A 13,773-nucleotide genomic window follows, 5' to 3' on the forward strand; every position below is an offset into this window, starting at 1 on the left:
TTACAATAGAGAATGGAAAAGGAAAAACACTCTGGTTTACTACAGTCGCAGACCCCTGACAAACAGGAAATACATCTCAACTGAAATGATGCTGAAATATAAATCAGTTGCAAGATAAGTCATCTCTCTCCCTCCCCTTTCTTGCTCTATTTATGAATCACTCTCTCAATTCATGAATCACTCTCTCAATTCAATTTCAATTCAATTCAATTTCAATTCAATTTAAGGGCATTATTGGCATGGGAAACATGTTTACATTGTCAAAGCAAGGGAAATAGATAATAAACAATACATTTTTACTGTAAATATCTTACAAAAGATACAAAATAATAAAATATTAAATAAATAAAATTAAAATAATTAAAAAATGTCAATGTCATTATGTATATGTACAGTGTTGTAATGATGTGCAAATAGTTAAAGTACAAAAGTGAAAATAAATAAACGAATATAGGTTAGGCCCTTTTCTTGTGGCAACAGGTCACACATCTTGCTGCTGTGATGGCACACTGGTATTTCACCCAGTAGATATGAGAGTTTATCAAAATTGGGTTTGTTTTCTAATTCTTTGTGGATCTGTATAATCTGAGGGAAATATGTGTCTCTAATATGGTCATACATTTGGCAGGAGGTGAGGAAGTGCAGCTGAATTTCCACCTCATTTTGTGGGCCGTGTGCACATAGCCTGTCTTCTCGAGAGTCAAGTCTGCCTATGGCAGCCTTTCTTAATAGCAAGGCTATGCTCACTGAGTCTGTACATAGTCAAAGCTTTCCTTAAGTAACGCCCCCCCTACTCATGAGTCAGGTTTAAAGCACAACCATGATATCATATATTCTCAAATATGGGGTGAGTGTGAAACATGGCTGTCACTGTGTTGAAAATAGCAGGACAGTGTTAACTATTTCTGACTCATCCACATGGTTAACACTCCGATAATAATCAACAGTCTCACAGACTAGACCTATGAGCATTATTCAGGCAAGGGTGAAGAGAGACATTTAATATGAATCTTAGCTAACGGCCACCAATCACTTCCATACAAAATATTTCCTGTTGCACACGACCCCAGATTCACCCGATGAACAGCTGAGCTATGATATTAATGAGTTCAGCTGCACTGAGAGATAAAATAGGGGAGATGAATACTATAAGCCTAGGGGCTTGCTCTCTGAGCTGGAGTTCAGACAGGCAGCAGCAGCGGTAGTCAGAACTGGGTTCAAATAGTACTTGAAATTAATTAAATACTATTCTATTGATTAATTAAGCCAGGCAAGCTCAGTCAAGCATGTTAAAAATGATTTCAAATAGTATTTGAACCCAGGTCTGTCTGGAGTACAGTGAGTCGTATCCCTAAGCGTTGGTTTGCTGAGTTGGCCCTTCCTCTGTTGGAACACAGGAAGCTCATCTCAATCACACAGGAAGCCAGCCGGCGTGCTGCCTGGAAACGGGCCAAATCCCCCTTTTAGGCCAGCGCATAACGTGGAGATACAATTGCAGGGAGGCCAGCCTCTGTGGACGCTGGAGAGGAGAGGAGCAATCCAGGGAAGCTAGCACACACACACGCACACTCACACAAAGCTTTAGGGTGGTGAGGAGAAAGCCTCAGTAGTGGCTGAGTAGCAGACACAGCCAACAGCCTCTGTGGAAGCTGCATGGAGACTGCAGGGGAGATGACTCCTATGGTAATCAACACCATAGGAGTCAACAGCTATGTTTTAGGGTTATAGGAGAGAGAGCCTCCGGAGGAAGGGAGGCCAGGGGAGCCAGTAACGCCACATGATTGTCTATGTGGATTGACTGTGTCTGACCTGCTCCTTTAAATCTATCCATCCCAAATCATTTAAGGTCTGGGAAAACACGGCAATACCGCAACAAGCATATTCAGAGATACCACAACCAAACATTGCATATCCTTAGCTAGTAGGTAATAACTTGGATAGCTAGTAGATAATAACTTGGATAGCTAGTAGATAATAACTTGGATAGCTAGTAGAAACATCACAGCAAAAAAGACGACCACTAAAACAAGTAAATACTTACTGTTTGGAAGTGACTGATCAGGCTCTCAGAGCCTTGGTGTTGGAGTAGGATCAAAACCGACGCTCAGAGATTTAACGAGGTCCCTCAGCCTACTGTAGGAAAGTCTGCTAACTGGCCACTACCGTGCTCCCAGTTGAGGTACGGGCTCATTTACTAAAGCTGTCTATTACCAGTAATAACAGAAGTTCTGTGTTACATGAGCCCTTGAGGGCAAAGATAACTTCACTAAGTGCATTGTGATGTCTACAGTCAAGCTGTTTTGTACAAGTGTTAGGCCTACAGAACATAGCCCATTTGAAAACTCAACTCACTCTATTAGGTCTAGGTTGAGGACTTACTTCTTGGCTTTCTCCTGACAGCCAAGTTAAAGTAGTGTTCTAATCAGCCTTGTAATACTACAGTCATTAGCTTTATAGGGTCAGCTGTGGACACCTTTAGGCCGGTTAACGCTGTAAAATTGGCATTAGGTTGCAGGCTCAACATTTGAACAAGAGGGCCTCCATTTCTCCCTCCATCAGCAGGGTGAAATCTCTGCAGGCAGCAAACAGTAAGCAGTCATTACTACACTACTTTCTCCAGGGATCGTTGGGGAAATAAATTTATTTCCATGTAAAAGGAGCATGTAAAATGTAAAAGGGGCATGTAAAATGTAAAAGGGGCATGTAAAATGTAAAAGGAGCATGTAAAATGTAAAAGGAGCATGTAAAATGTAAAAGGAGCATGTAAAATGTAAAAGGGGCATGTAAAATGTAAAATGTAAAAGGAGCATGTAAAATGTAAAAGGAGCATGTAAAATGTAAAATGTAAAAGGAGCATGTAAAATGTAAAAGGGGCATGTAAAATGTAAAAGGAGCATGTAAAATGAAAAATGAGCATGTAAAATGTAAAAGGAGCATGTAAAATGTAAAAGGGGCATGTAAAATGTAAAAGGGGCATGTAAAATGTAAAAGGAGCATGTAAAATGTAAAAGGAGCATGTAAAATGTAAAATGTAAAAGGAGCATGTAAAATGTAAAAGGGGCATGTAAAATGTAAAATGTAAAAGGAGCATGTAAAATGTAAAAGGGGCATGTAAAATGTAAAAGGGGCATGTAAAATGTAAAAGGGGCATGTAAAATGAAAAAGGGGCATGTAAAATGAAAAATGAGCATGTAAAATGGAAAAGGAGCATGTAAAATGGAAAAGGAGCATGTAAAATGTAAAAGGAGCATGTAAAATGTAAAAGGAGCATGTAAAATGGAAAAGGAGCATGTAAAATGGAAAAGGAGCATGTAAAATGGAAAAGGAGCATGTAAAATGGAAAAGGAGCATGTAAAAGGAGCATGTCAAATTGGGTGTCAAATGAAGCGAAGAGTCTATATTTTTTTGAGAAGTGAAGGCATATATAAATTGTTCAACCATTTTACATCGCAAAAATTTGGAATAAGCAAAGACTTTGATTCCTGGTTAAACAGATGGAAAAAGGGGTCTTAGAAAACATCTACGAGAAACATCAACACATATATATTTTATTTTACCTTTATTTAACCAGGTAGGCAAGTTGAGAACAAGTTCTCATTTACAACTGTGACCTGGCCAAGATAAAGCAAAGCAGTTCGACACATACAACAACACAGAGTTACACATGGAGTAAAACAAACATACAGTCAATAATACAGTAGAAAAATAAATCTATATACAATGTGAGCAAGTGAGGTGAGATAAGGGAGGTAAAGGCAAAAAGAAAATACAGTATAACAAGTAAAACACTGGAATGGTTGATTTGCAGTGGAAGAATGTGCAAAGTAGAGATAGAAATAATGGGGTGCAAAGGAGCAAAATAAATAAATACATTAGGGAAAGAGGAGGGTCCCTGGTTCGAACCCAGATTGGGGCGAGGAGAGGGACGGGAAGCTATACTGTTACATTTAGTTTTGGATCATTATTTCTGCGTTCTGTAAGTTTAACAAACATTGGCCTTGTGCCTTGAAATTCCACTACCAAAAACCAACAAAGTATCTTTCACATATTTTCTATTTTCATGAGGGAGGATAATGAAAGTTCACATAGTAACCTGTCAAATAGTTATGGTGTTTTTACTGATATCAATTTTCATTATGAATTGATAAGTGATTCAAACTCAAAATGTGATAACAAAGTGTCTACAATTGAATAGGTTACAATAGGAAATCATAGTAGTTACAAACTACAGTTGGGTTCACAATAACTTTTAACAAGGCACACATGTTAATTGAAATGCATTCCAGGTGACTAGCGTATGAAGCTGGTTGAGAAAATCCCACGAGTGTGCAAAGCTGTCACCAAAGCAAAGGGTGGCTACTTTGAAGAATCTCAAATATAAAGTATATTTCAATTTGCTTAACACTTTTTGGGTTACTCCATGATTGCATATGTGTTATTTCATAGTGTTGATTTCTTCACTATTATTCTACAATGTAGAACATAGTAAAAATAAAGAAAAACCTGGAATGAGTAGGTGTGTCCAAACTTTTGACCGGTAGTGTTTGTTACTTTCTTTTGCCGGCTGTCTTCACAGTTGCTAATAAAAACAATCTTCATTGTCAGCCTCCTCAGATCATCACAATCTACTATTTACCAACAATATAAGGAGTTTGTCCCATTTTCAACACCAACCTCTTGTAGCATTGCAGAGGTCACCTAAACTAAGGCTTGCATCCCAAATGGCACTCCTATCGGGCTCCGGTCAAAAGCAGTGCACTACATAGGGAATAGGGCACAATTTGAAAAGCCTAAACCACCCCATTCCTGTATGTGGTTTTGATGCGGTTTTTAGACCTGGATGTGGAGTTGCCATGAAATCACAATGTGCCTCTGAGTCTGAGGGTCGAGGGGAGTGGGAGGGCAAACCTCCATATAAACTACTGAGCAGGTTTAACCGAAACCCAGCGCAATTTCAACTTAAAGAATGACAATTCCATCCTCGACAACAGAGACTTTTGAAAGACTGAAACTGAATCTGATACAGGCTTGACCATAGTGATCCTATAATTCAAGACTATATGTAATCGTATGTGCTAAACCAGTGGTTCTTAACCTTGTTGGAGGTACTGAACCCCAACAGTTTTATATGCGCATTCACCGAACCCTTCTTAATTGGAAAAAAAATCAAATTCAAAACATATGTGTATATATTTGACTGGTACACAAAATGAACCGTGCATCAACATCACTGTGTTCAAAGAACAAAATCATCAAAACATTTTCACACAAAAACAAAAACATAATAATGAATATTTACTGCAAATCAGTGTGACTTCTGCTGTTGCCTTTCAGAGACCAGTTCAGAAATGCGCGGCTTCACCTTGGCAAGTGCCACTCATGTCATTTTCACAACAAAGTCTGTTCCTTTTCTTCGTTTTTATGTCCAGCATCCTCGAAAAGGATTGCTCGCAAAGATATGTTGTAACAAACGGTATGAAAATCTCCAGAGCTTTCTTAGCAATAACAGGGTACGTTACCATTTGTTGACACCAAAACGTTGAAAGCATTGTTGTTCTGAAAAGTTGCTGTTGAACCTGGCTCTGCTGAATTTCAATGATTTCATCGAGGTATTCATCATTGACATCTGTTGTCTCAACACTAAACGTGAACGGCTGTCTCACCCATGCTGGATATGACTCTCTTGTAGGGAAGTATCCGTCGAGAGACTTTGCAAGCTCATCTAAGTGCATGGCAATTGCTTGCTTCAGTTCAGTGGGTACAGAAATGTCTTCGATTCCAGATACATCTTCGATCTTACTTACACAGTCGTCCAGCAGGGGAAAGTTTGCAAAGTGTTTGTTCTCTGTTCGTCGTTTCCATAACAGTAGCTTTTTTGAAAAGCCTTCAGGTTTTCCTCAGCTTCGATGATGTTGACTCCACCGCCCTGCATCTTTTGATTGAGATGATTGAGAGCTGCGAAGATATCGGCCATGTACGCTAAAATGAGAATGAACTCAGAATTTTTGAAGCAATCTGCGTGACAATGTTGGTGCTCTTGCAAAAACAGGGCTAATTCCACACGCACGGCAAAAACACGATTCAGCACCTGTCCCCGGGATAACCACCTAACATTAGAATGGTACAGAAGTACCTCGAATTCAGAGCCCATTTCTTTACACAGCTCACTGAAGATGCGATGCCGCAGAGCACTAGTTCGCACATAGTTCACGCATTCAACTACAATTTTTAATACTTCTGCCAGGTTTGGAGGAAAGGTTTTTGTTGCCAACGCATGCCTGTGCAGAATACAATGCATAACAATGATGTGTGGTGCATTGGCTTTCACTAGCGCACCAAAACCAGACTTTCTTCCCAGCATGACTGGAGCTCCGTCCGAACAAACTGCAGAAACCATATCCCACGAAAGATTGTTGTCTTTGAAGAAGTCATCCACAAGTTTCTTCACATCGGCTGCCTTGGTTGTTGTTGTAAGAGGCTTACAAAATAAAAATTCTTCCTTTATCACGTCGTCTTTCACATAGCGCACGAATACAGCAAGCTGGCTTAGATTGGAAACGTCTGTGGTCTCGTCGAGTTGAAGGCTGAATTTTGCCGGACTTGAAATCAGATCTGCAACTACTTGAGCCAAGATGTCTTTGCTCATGTCCTCTATTCTGTTGCTGATGGTGTCATTTGAAAGAGGAATTTGGGATAACTTCGGCCTCTTTTCCCAGCATGATATTCGCCATCTTCAACACAGCTGGTTTCATGAGTGTTTCACCAATGGTGTGTGGTTTGCCCTGCTTTGCGATCAGGTAAGCAACTTCGTACGATGCTGTGAGGATCGGTTTGTTGATGGGTACAAAGCCGAGAACAGGCAGAGTAGCCTTTTCAACGAATCTGGCTCTCTTCACCTTGAATTCAGCGAGCGTTGTGTTCTTATATTTTCCATCTCCATGCAGCTTAAGGAAGTGTTCTCTTAGTTTTGAAGGTGCTAGACTAGAATTGCTCAACTTGGCATTGCAAATCATGCAGTTAGGACACTGACTCCCATCACGTTCGGTTATACATGTAAATCCATATTGTACATATTCGTCCGACCACTTTCTTTTTTTGCTCGACATAGTAAGTATGAAGGGATTAAAATATTAAGAAAGAAATCACAAGACGTACCATCACCATAGTCACAAACTGAGCGCGCCAAATTCCCTGCAGCACAGATAGGCCAAGCGATGTAGCGTGATCACCTGCAGCCAATGATGGCCAAGCGGAGCGTGTCATCACGAATCATATGAATCGGATGTTTGTCTTGACCTCCGCCGAACCCCTGAGACCGACTCACCGAACCCCTGGGGTTCGATCGAACCCAGGTTAAGAACCACTGTGCTAAACACAGTAATCAATGACTATAATGTTTACATAGCATTATCTCATTCATATACAGTACCAGTCAAACGTTTGGACACACCCACTCACTGTAGAATAATAGTGAAGACATCAACACTATGAAATAGTGAAACTGACCTCCACAGGTTTTTATGTCTTCACTATTATTCTACAATGTAGAAAATAGTACAAATAAAGAAAAACCTGGAATGAGTAGGTGTGTCCAAACTTTTGACTGGTACTGTACTTTACAATAGTGCACATTTGATTCCTAACATCAGCACAAGATGATTTCATAATTAGACTGGAATAATCTTGTGATAATAAGGATGAGGTCTAATTATGAGCTCTTATTTTTCCACTCTCACACGGTTGAGGAAAGTCCTTCGGGAATTCCATGATGTGCTAGTTAGAGCAGACAGTGATTTACTGACAAACAAAACCTGATAACCACACTGTGATCATCTGTGGCCTCATACTACTCCTTGTGGTGGGTCAGGGTAACATAATGGTTGTAACAGGCAGTCATTGTACTACTTGTTTTCTACACAAATCGCCCTTTCAGTACAAACAATGTGTTTGAGTAACAGCCGATTCATCACTTCCGCCACAGAGGGACAGGAGAACACATATGGTCTGTGTCAGACGTACCCCAGAACGGCAGGGTGGGGTCTCCTGTCAATCAGATGAGAAGCCAGCTCGTCAACCGCTGTTATCTGGCGTTGGAGGTCACATCCATTCAGCTGGTAACTCCCCAACATACCGTCTCCTACCTCAACACACACACACACACACACACACACACACACACACACACACACACACACACACACACACACACACACACACACACACACACACACACACACACACACACACACACACACACACACACACACACACACACACACACACACACACACACACACACACACACACACACACACACACACTTCTCCCTCAATTAGCCCTACCCCCCTTCTCCTCATCCCTCCTTCCACTCTCCCTCCATCCCTCCCACAGCTCTATCCCCTTAATTAAACTCTAGCAACACCGAGAAGTCAGCTCGACTCGGACGCCCGTATTTACAAGGTTATTGAAAACTCACACACATCATATCTTCCCTGAGAATAAATGGATGACTTCTTCTGGGGGACTACTTCTGCTGTGTACATCTCTACTCTCCCTGGATATTGACATTATAAAGGGCTATTGATGTCTGCAAGCCAGACGCTACAGTGTTTGTGAGCAGACGGGATTGGTGAGCGATCAAATAAAATTACATTGACTTTATCAGGTGGGAGAGAGAGAGAGAGGCTGAGATATTCTTTGGGACACTCCTAGCCCTGATGTTATCTTTAGGTCATGCCCCCCCCATTGTACCATCTAAACCGCTGTGAAATATATTTCCCATAACCAAAAATATTGTGTTTTCAGCTATGGAGAAGGGAGGGAAGGGAGGGAGAGACAGCACACAACCAAGCCGACTCACACTATAGTAGAATAATAGCTGCCATAGCTGGCTTATTCATCATCCAATATGATTACGTAGTACCTGTCCTGACTGTATCAAACTGAGAGAAGCTAGTTAAGCTAGCTAGCTAGGCTAATTGAGGCATCATGTGCTTTCTCGTGCCACACATTTACAAACAACAACTCCATTCATAATATTAAGTAGAAGCCTACCTGTTGGCTCTTGTTCGTTGTAACCTATCCTCTCCTCCTTTAACTTTTAATTCAATCATTTTAATTCCATCTTCCGTTGATTAGATATCTCCTATCTTTTGCCACACACGGCTGTAGCCTACTGCCACTTTGATGACTTATGATTGGCCAACAACAAGATAAAGTTGAAGTTCTTCTGTAGCTCAGTTGGTAGAGCATGGCGCTTGTAACGCCAGGGTAGTGGGTTCGATTCCCGGGACCACCCATACGTAGAATGTATGCACACATGACTGTAAGTCGCTTTGGATAAAAGTGTCTGCTAAATGGCATATATTATTATTATATTATTATATTATTATATTTAAGTCGGAAGTTTAAATACCTTTTGTTAACAAACTATAGTTTTGGCAAGTCGGTTAGGACATCTACTTTGTGGATGACAAGTCATTTTCCCAACAATTGTTTACAGACAGATTATTTGACTTATAATTCACTGTATCACAATTTCAGTGGGTCAGAAGTTTACATACACTAAGTTGACTGTGCCTTTAAACAGCTTGGAAAATTCCAGAAAATTATGTCATGGCTTTAGAAGCTACTGATAGGCTAATTGACATCATTTGAGTCAATTGGGGGTGTACCTGTGGATGTATTTCAATGACTACCTTCAATCTCAGTGCCTCTTTGCTTGACATCATTGGAAAATCATGAAAGAAATTGTCCAAGACCTCAGAAAAAAAGATTGTGGACCTCCACAAGTCTGGTTCATCCTTGGGAGCAATTTCCAAACGCCTGAAAGTACCATGTTCATCTGTACAAATAATAGTACGCAAGTATAAGCACCATGGGAAGCCATCATACCGCTCAGGAAGGAGAAGCGTTGTGTCTCCTCGAGATTAACGTACTTTGGTACAAAATGTGCAAATCAATCCCAGAACAACAGTAAAGGACCTTGTGAAGATGCTGGAGGAAACAGGTACAGAAGTATCTATATCCACAGCAAAACAAGTCCTATATTGACATAACCTGAAAGGCCACTCAGCAAGTAAGAAGCCAGTGCTCCAAAACCGCCATTAAAAAAAGACTACGGTTTGCTACTGCACATGGGGAAAAAGATTGTACTTTTTGGAGAAATGTCCTCTGGTCTGATGAAACAAAAATAGAACTGTTTGGCCATAATGACCATCGTTATGTTTGGAGGAAAAAAGGGGAGGCTTGCAAGCCGAAGAACACCATCCCAACTGTGAAGCACGGGGGTGGTAGCAACATGTTGTGGGGGTGCTTTGCTGCAGGAGGGACTGGTGCACTTCACAAAATAGATGGCATCATGAGGTGGAAAATTATGTGGATATATTGAAGCAACATCTCAAGACCTCAGTCAGGAAGTTAAAGCTTGGTCGCAAATGGGTCTTCCAAATGGACAATGACCCCAAGCATACTTCCAAAGTTGTGGCAAAATGGCTTAAGGACAGCAAAGTCAAGATATTGGAGTACCCATCACAAAGCCCTGACCTCAATCCTATAGAGAATTTGTTGGCAGAAATGGAAATGCGTGTACGAGCAAGGAGGCCTACAAACCTGACTTCGTTACACCCGTTCTGTCAGGAGTGATGGGCCAAAATTCACCCAACTTATTGTGGGAGGCTTATGGAAGGCTACTCGAAATGTTTGACCCAAGTTAAATCATTTCAAGGCAATGCTACCAAATACTAATTGAGTGTATGTAAACTTCTGACCCACTGGGAATGTGATGAAAGAAATAAAAGCTGAAATCAATCATTCTCTACTATTATTCTGACATTGCACATTCTTAAAATAAAATTGGTGATCCTAACTGACAGGGGATATTTACTAGGATTAAATGTCAGGAATTGTGAAAAACTGATTTTAAATGTATTTGGCTAAGCTGTATGTAAATTTCCGACTTCAACTGTACATGCGCCACTTTCCTGAAAAGCAAGAGCAGTAGCACAAATGATACAATTTCTTTCTCTCTCTCTCTCTCTTAGCCATGGGCCTTTTAGGTGATAACTTTGGAGCCTAAAAGCAGTAGTAGCAGTATGCAAATCTGTGAGCCAAAGGAAATGCAATTCGGTTTTCACCAAAAAGATCCTTTCAAAAAGAGCCATTGATCACTACTCCCTCTCTACTGCGGCAGTCGCATTCCAATGTGTATGGGTCCTTCCGGACAAGTCAGTTAAAATTATATATACCCAAGACCCATGACAATCATATCAGATCCGACCCAGACCTGTGACAATATTTATAATTCTGGATCTGGACCCGCTCATGTACCGGGTATCAGGGTACAGGTGGATCCAGGAAGACCTCTATAGACAGGGGTGTTTTTTTTTTGACACCACCACCCCCCCAGTAAATGTCGAACTGTCCTTAAAATATCCATCATAAAAGTCCTTCACTCATGTGGAAAATTCATAGACTTATTGGAGAGTAATCAATAACGGATGAAAAACAGGATTCATACAATTATCAAAATAGAAATATTTACCTTATCGGCGGGATTTATTTCCGATGCAACATACGTAAATAAATGCATGCTCTTAAAAATCCCAGTTGTATCCGCTAAACACCGTAGACACAGCAGCAATTGCTTTGTTGGTAACAGCTTTCTCCTCTGCGAAAAGTCACGGCCAATTCACTCCCTGCAGGTCACTCCTTATTCAGTTACTTCATTGAGAAAGGGAAAAATGCTGTTTAGCTGTAAAAAAAGTGTTGCTGTATGTAATATCAAATGTAATATATATACATTTAGCATATTCCCCTGGCCGCGTGAATTTATTTTTATTTTCAAAATTAGTCCGCAGGACTCTCCTCTGAAGCTAAACTCCGCCTCCAAGGGAAATGATATATGACGTCATGCGCTTAAGACACGCCCATATTCGATGACATTGAATATTATGACATGCACGAGAATAATGAACATTCTACCAAAGCTAACACTGGAATAGCCTCTTCTTATCAGATACATTTGCCATGTATGGATGGGTTTTTGATGTGTTTCCTTTTAGGGTCATGTTCAGTCTATATCCCTTATTGGTTACCCTCTTTTTAATGGGCATTGTATGCTTTTTAAAAATGACTTTGCAAGAGGTTCTTGGGAGAATTGCTGACATCAAGTACTGCTATAATACTTATTGCTGAGTGGACTGACTGAGGGGTTGACAACAGTTCCCATGTGGATGTTAGAGTCTGGTCAGGGTGTACCCACGCAGGCTCAATTGAAGCTGCCCAGGTCTGACTGGGACACAAAGACACTGTTTGTGCTTTACAGAAAACCTTACTGTATCAAAGGGCGATTCTTTCTTTCTCATATTTGGACTACTCACGCTCACACAACAACTTAATTGGCTACGTGTAATTGTACTGCTGTTCTGCATGGTTTTGGGTTTGAACCCAGTCCAGCCTCTTTTCACTGTTCAATCACCACTTTCATTTGTTTATGTTAGACAAAATTACTTTGACTGGCCACCTTGCTCCTTACCAAATGTGTTTTGGTTGGATTTGACCAAAATAAAATGCAAGCAAGAAAGTTATTTTTTATTCAACTATACTTATTGTATTTATTTTATTTTTCTTTATTAAGAAAATATTTATTCTTCAGGATGGAAGACATTGGTAAACTTTCCAGTCAAACAACCACCGGTGGATTTACCATTTGGCAAAAGTGCCTGCCTCAGGTCTCACATCATCAAGGAGCCTCCTGAGCTGGGAAAAATATTAATATATATATATATATTCTCTGCTTGAGAATACATTTTACAATATGGCCAAAGTCAATATATATAAAATTGGTCTTCTCTACTCTATGGAAAGGTGAAACTCTCACGAACATGATGATGTTCTCCGTTTGAGGGACCACAATGGAAAAAAGTCCCTGACTTTATTGCGCAATCCTGGTCACTTTCAAAAAGATTTGTACTGTGTGTATATTTGTACTGTGTGTACATATACCGGTAGTCTGAAGGTATGTACTGTGTGTACATATACCTCCAGTCTGAAGGTATCCGGTACAGGGCATTCCCACGTAAAAGGGTATACAGGTAATTCCACTGAATTACCTGGTTTAAGACCTCTTAAGGATAGGACCCGTTTTTTCAATGTTCACCAAAAAGGACATTCCCAAATCTAACTGCCTGTTGCTCAGGACCTGAAGCAAGGATATGCATATTCTTAATAACATTTGAAAGTAAACACTTTGAAGTTTGTGGAAATGTGAAATGAATATAGCAGAATATAACACATTCGATTGGGTAAAAGATAATACAAAGAAAAAAAGGTGTTCTTTAATTATTTTTTTGTACCTTCATCTTTGAAATGCAAGAGAAAGGCCATAATGTATTATTCCAGCCCAGGCGCAATTTAGATTCTGGCCACTAGATGGAAGCAGGGTATGTGCAAAGTTTTAGACTGATCCCCTCGAGGTTAATCCCTGGGATCTATTTCCAGAGGTGTTCTTCGTCTTTATTTTCATTCAGCACTCTCATCAGGGTCATTACAGTTCCTTAATCACTGCCATATTGTATTCCCCTGGTTCAATCATGCAACTACTCTACAGTACATATTGTCCACTCCCAATTCCAGATGTTGACCTATCCTTCCTGGCTCTTGAATAACTATGATAATAATTCACAACTGTGGAAATGTTGTACTGTACAGAATTGTAGTCACATTAGAGAATAATTTATACAACTCTTTATAAAACTTTATTCAACTACAGGG

The sequence above is a fragment of the Oncorhynchus gorbuscha genome, linkage group LG12 (genome assembly GCF_021184085.1).
Source record: "Oncorhynchus gorbuscha isolate QuinsamMale2020 ecotype Even-year linkage group LG12, OgorEven_v1.0, whole genome shotgun sequence".
NCBI lineage: Eukaryota > Metazoa > Chordata > Actinopteri > Salmoniformes > Salmonidae > Oncorhynchus > Oncorhynchus gorbuscha.